This window comes from Procambarus clarkii, unplaced genomic scaffold, assembly GCF_040958095.1.
Source record: "Procambarus clarkii isolate CNS0578487 unplaced genomic scaffold, FALCON_Pclarkii_2.0 HiC_scaffold_97, whole genome shotgun sequence".
In the NCBI taxonomy this organism is placed as follows: domain Eukaryota; kingdom Metazoa; phylum Arthropoda; class Malacostraca; order Decapoda; family Cambaridae; genus Procambarus; species Procambarus clarkii.
Genome location: NW_027189130.1, coordinates 5,431,265 through 5,437,597, shown reverse-complemented (window position 1 = coordinate 5,437,597; position 6,333 = coordinate 5,431,265). Strand labels below are relative to the sequence as shown.

The 6,333-nt window shown below is 33.6% G+C and overlaps 1 long non-coding RNA gene across 1 annotated transcript; it reads right to left on the bottom strand.

Moving 5' to 3' along the window:
- Nucleotides 1–453: 453 nt before the first annotated feature.
- Nucleotides 454–5,249, bottom strand: LOC138360124 (uncharacterized). Its single transcript, XR_011226214.1, has 3 exons — nt 5,059–5,249; nt 4,260–4,366; nt 454–1,133 (listed from the first exon to the last, which is right to left on the bottom strand). It is a non-coding gene; the product is annotated as an uncharacterized lncRNA (long non-coding RNA).
- Between the last annotated feature and the right edge of the window lie 1,084 nt (nt 5,250–6,333).

The following is a 6,333-nucleotide window of genomic DNA, read 5'->3' as shown; positions in this document are numbered from 1 at the left end:
AGAGAGAGAACCAGAGCCAGAGAGAAAGAGAGAGCCAGAGCCAGAGAGAGAGCCAGAGAGAGAGAGAGAGAGAGAGAGAGAGCCAGAGAGAGAGAGCAAGAGAGCCAGAGAGAGAGAGCAAGAGAGCCAGAGAGCCAGAGAGAGAGAGCAAGAGAGCCAGAGAGAGAGCAAGAGAGCCAGAGAGAGAGCAAGAGAGCCAGAGAAAGAGCAAGAGAGCCAGAGAGAGAGCAAGAGAGCCAGAGAGAGAGCAAGAGAGCCAGAGAGAGAGCAAGAGAGCCAGAGAGAGCAAGAGAGCCAGAGAGAGCAAGAGAGCCAGAGAGAGCAAGAGAGAGAGAGAGAGCCAGAGAGAGAGAGAGAGAGCAAGAGAGCCAGAGAGAGAGAGCGAGAGAGAGAGAGAGAGCCAGAGAGAGAGAGCAAGAGAGCCACAGAGAGAGCAAGAAAGAGAAAGAAAGAGAGAGAGAGAGAGAGAGAGAGAGAGAGAGAGAGAGAGAGAGAGAGAGAGAGAGAGAGAGAGAGAGAGAGAGAGAGAGAGAGAGAGAGAGAGAGAGAGAGAGAGAGAGAGCAAGAGAGCCAGAGAGAGAGAGAGAGAGAGAGAGAGAGAGAGAGAGAGAGAGAGAGAGACAGAGAGAGAGAGAGAGAGAGAGAGAGAGAGAGAGAGAGAGAGAGACAGAGACAGAAAGACACACACACAACAAAAGAGGAGACAGAACAAAATTAAGGCAAGGAGAGAGAAGACAGAACAGAAACAACAGAGAGAGGAGAGAAATGAGAAATCATTGAAGAGAAGGGGAAGAGAAACACAAGATAAGAAAAAGATACAAGAAAAATATACAAAATAAAAATGACATAAATGAATACCACAAATATAAAAAGTAAAGGAAGAGAGAAGCTAGAAGAGACAGGAAACGAGAGGTGTTAGAAGAGAGGAGGAAAGGAGAGATTAAAAGTTAAGAAAAACAGGAGAGAAACGTAAAAGAAATAAAAAAAAGGGACATTTGTGAGGAGAGAAAATAAAGAGACCAGAGAAGACCATATATCAAGAGTGTGAGGATAAAGACTTATATATTTTCTTAGTAGACATCCTCTGGCTCTTGTTGCCCCTCTTGTATACGAATTGTACTTGCAAGCTTTCCCTGAAAAGATATTAACAAAATTAATATTTAATTATTTATTTATATAAATTACACACACACAAACTTTAAATATTATATATATATATATATATATATATATATATATATATATATATATATATATATATATATATATATATATATATATATATATATATATATATATATATATATATATATATATATATATATAATTTCGTAAACCTCACCCTGTAAACATTCATGTTTCTACATGTTAAACAAGCTACGAGGATGAGGGAAGGGGATGTTCCCTCCATGCTGGATATTATATTTACCAGGAAAGAGAAAGATATATTTATCATTCAGTACCTCCCTCCTTTGGTACCTCCCTTTTCCTCCTTTCAGTACCTCCCTCCTTTTACCCAAGTGACATTGTCACTTGGGTAAAAGTGACCATGTCTTTTTGGGAATAAAGTATGCAATGCATTATAATCTGGAAGAAAATGAGCTTGAAGCAGTTGAAAAACCTGACTTGTGGAGAGGTCATTATGGGGAACTCAGATATTTCCTTAAGGAATTTGACAAACACTTGCTGTTAGGACATGAAGTAAATGAGATGTATGTCAAGTTTTGTGAAATATATGATAATGGCACAACAAAATTTATACTAAAGCAGAGATGCAGAACTAGGAAAAAGGGAAAAATTGCCCAAACATACAAGCAATACAAAGATGCGAGAAACGACAATAGCAGTAAGGAGAGGGGCAGAAAGACTATGACTTTCGGTCATATTCAACAACACAAATATACATACACACACACACATTATTGGAAAAAATTGGAATTGGAATATTGGAAAAAATAATTAAAACTAAATGGGTAGAACACCTGGAGAGAAATGATATAATTTCAGACAGACAGTATGGTTTTCGATTTGGAAGATCCTGTGTATCGAATTTACTCAGTTTCTATGATCGAGCAACAGATATATTACAGGAAAGAGATGGTTGGGTTGACTGCATCTATCTGGACCTAAAAAAGGCATTCGACAGAGTTCCACATAGAGAGGTTGTTCTGGAAACTGGAAAATATTGGAGGGGTGACAGGTAAGCTTCTAACATGGATGAAAAATTTTCTGACTGATAGAAAAATGAGGGCAGTAATCAGAGGCAATGTATCGGACTGGAGAAATGTCACAAGTGGAGTACCACAGGGTTCAGTTCTTGCACCAGTGATGTTTATTGTCTACATAAATGATCTACCAGTTGGTATATAGAATTACATGAACATGTTTGCTGATGATGCTAAGATAATAGGAAGGATAAGAAATTTAGATGATTGTCATACCCTTCAAGAAAACCTGGATAAAATAAGTATATGGAGCACCACTTGGCAAATGGAATTTAATGTTAATAAATGCCATGTTATGGAATGTGGAACAGGAGAACATAGACCCCACACAACCTATACATTATGTGAGAAATCTTTAAAGAATTCTGATAAAGAAAGAGATCTAGGAGTGGTTCTAGATAGAAAACTATCACCTGAGGACAACATAAAGAATATTGTGCGAGGAGCCTATGCTACGCTTTCTAACTTTAGAATTGCGTTTAAATATAGATGGTGATATACTAAAGAAATTGTTCATGACTTTTGTTACGCCAAAGCTAGAATATGCAGCTGTTGTGTGGTAGGGCCCAACAACAGAAGTTGGCCCATATCTTAAGAAGCACATCAACAAACTGGAAAAGGTGCAAAGACATGCTACTAAGTGGCTCCCAGAACTGAAGGGCAAGAGCTACGAGAGGTTAGAGGCATTAAATATGCCAAAACTAAAAGACAGAAGAAAGAGGTGATATGATCACTACATACAAAATAGTATCAGGAATTGATAAAATCGACAGCGAAGATTTCCTGAGACCTGGAACTTCAAGAACAGGAGGTCATAGATTGAAACTAGCTTAACACAGATGCTAAAGAAATATAAGAAAATTCACTTTCGCAAATAGCGTGGTAGACGGTTGGAACAAGTTAGGTGAGAAGGTGGTGGAGGCCAAGACTGTCAGTAGTTTCAAAGCGTTATATGACAAAGAGTGCTGGGAAGACGGTCTCATCCTGTAACTACACTTAGGTATTTACACACACACTATATATATATATATATATATATATATATATATATATATATATATATATATATATATATATATATATATATATATATATGTCGTACCTAGTAGCCAGAATGCACTTTTCAGCCTACTATGCAAGGCCCGATTTGCCTAATAAGCCAAGTTTTCATTAATTAATATATTTTCTCTATTTTTTTTCTTATGAAATGATAAAGCTATCCATTTCATTATGTATGAGGTCAATTCTTTTTTTATTGGAGTTAAAATTAATATAGATATATGACCGAACCTAACCAACCCTACCTAAACTATCTTTATAGGTTAGGTTAGGTAGCTGAAAATGTTAGGTTAGGTAGTCGAAAAAACATTAATTCATGAAAACTTGGCTTATTAGGCAAATCGGGCCTTGTATAGTAGGCTGAGATGTGCGTTCTGGCTACTAGGTACGACACACACACACACACACACATATATATATATATATATATATATATATATATATATATATATATATATATATATATATATATATATATATATATATATATATATGTCGTACCTAGTAGCCAGAACTCACTTCTCAGCCTACTATGCAAGGCCCGATTTGCCTAATAAGCCAAGTTTTCATGAATTAATTGTTTTTCGACTACCTAACCTACCTAACCTAACCTAACTTTCTCTACTACCTAACCTAACCTAACCTATAAAGATAGGTTAGGTTAGGTTAGGTAGGGTTGGTTAGGTTCGGTCATATATCTACGTTAATTTTAACTCCAATAAAAAAACATTGACCTCATACATAATGAAATGGGTAGCTTTATCATTTCATAAGAAAAAATTATAGAAAATATATTAATTCAGGAAAACTTAGCTTATTAGGCAAATTTGGCCTTGCATAGTAGGCTGAGAAGTGCGTTCTGGCTACTAGGTATGACATATATATATATATATATATATATATATATATATATATATATATATATATATATATCGGACAATTAGGAAAAAAAAAAAAAAATTTAAATTATTTTACCTTGTACCTAGATCTACCAGGCCTGTTTGGTCTATGTTTCAGTACTTGAGAAATCTGGAAGGTCACATCCTCCTCCTCAACTTGTGGATGTGCGTTGATAGATGATTCTGTAAAATTAAGTTATTTATATAATAATAAATTCAGTATAACAATAATATTCTGTAAAATTAAAAGTAATTTATACATCAATCAGATAAAACTCTCCAGAGATGGTGATACACAACATATAAAGGACAAGTTTCAGAACAAAATATGCATTTAGGAATAAGGTTTTGTACATGTAGGTAGCACATGAGAAAATAAGTGGAAGGTGATCAAGTTTATATTAACATGTTAATGGCTTTGTTAAGGCTTTGCAAGAATGAAAAAATATTAATAATATAATATCACCTACCAATTAATTGTACATCATTTATAAGTCAATTATTTGCATTATTATTATTCAATACTAATGATATAAAAATGCATTTTGTAATCTACTATTTATGCAAGTATTAAGCACAGGATCATGAAATAAACTGCAAAATACTGTAATGGATAAACCAATTAAGTTTACATTTTCCTATAGCTAAGTCAGTCAGTTCTATCAGCAGCAGAGAACAATTATGCCCAACCTCTATTAAATGAAACAATCTTAAGAGCAAGTGATAGAAATATAATCATTTATGCTTGGGAAAATATTATGGAATGGTTCCAAATATGAAAAATATTAAGTTTTTTGGTTAAAATTTTTTAATTTAAAATTTAAATTTTTAAGGGAATTTTAAACTTTAAAAAAATTATTTAATTTTTTGGTTACTTAAAATAACATTATATAGTTCTTGTTTTTGTAGAAATGCCAATTTCTTCTTTTGCCCTTCCAGACTGTATAGTGACCACAGGCCGTTTGTTCATATCTTCATTATTCTTCGAACCGTGGTTGCACAATCAGACCCACGTACACTGGTTAAAAGCATCACCTAAAAGCAACAACAAAAATGTAGTACACTGACGAATTTTGAATATATATATACATATATATATATATATATATATATATATATATATATATATATATATATATATATATATATATATATATATATATATATCTATATATATATATCTATATATATATATATATATATAATATATATATATATATATATATATATATATATATATATATATATATATATATATATATATATATATATATATATATATATATATATATATATATATGTATGTATGCCATATACATATATATGCTATGTTGTATGCTACAACTTGGCTGATAATAAAGCCATTCACAACTGCAGGCCTAATAAAAAAAGGAGGTGGCATAGCAATATCTTACAAAGATACCTTCATCTGCAATAGTGTCATTAGTAATAGAGACGACTATTGTGAATATACCTTTGCCAAGTTCTCCAGTAAATCCCTTAAATCCTCCTTGAACAAGAGGATTTTTACTTGATCGAACCATATTCTTAACCTGCTGCAGGTAATTTTCAAATGGAAATGCTGAACATCTGTCCAAGCTACCAAACTCTTTGGCATCAGAGGATATGTGTGTTAGGCAGTGTACATTGTACACTAAAAAATCCTTACCATACAGCTCACGAGCCTTTAACACAAAGTACAGCAAAAGATCATGTGCATATTGGCTGTAATTTAACTGAATCAATTTAGGTGATACAAGAATAGAAATGGCTACACTCAGAGTCAGGAAATGGTCATACAATTCTTTGGGTAAGATTCCCTTCAGTACAATCTTACCGGTGTAGAGAAGGAGTTGCCTGTATTCAGTCGCTTTCCATCTATCAACCTCTGAAAGACTTCGAGGTTTACCTGTTCTTTTAGGCGTCGCTTTTTGGCCCGTGACATACGCTGCCATCTTGTGTGGTATTCTCTTCTTCTTTCTATAATGTGTGCATACATTCTGAAGGAGAAAGGCCAAGTGCTACATTACCAATTACTATTACAAGATTATTAGTAAAGTATTGTACTGCAAAAAGCAAATAAAATGGGGTAAACTAAACTTTGAAAACAAATAATAATTAAAACAGGTAAATTAGTAAAATAACAAAGG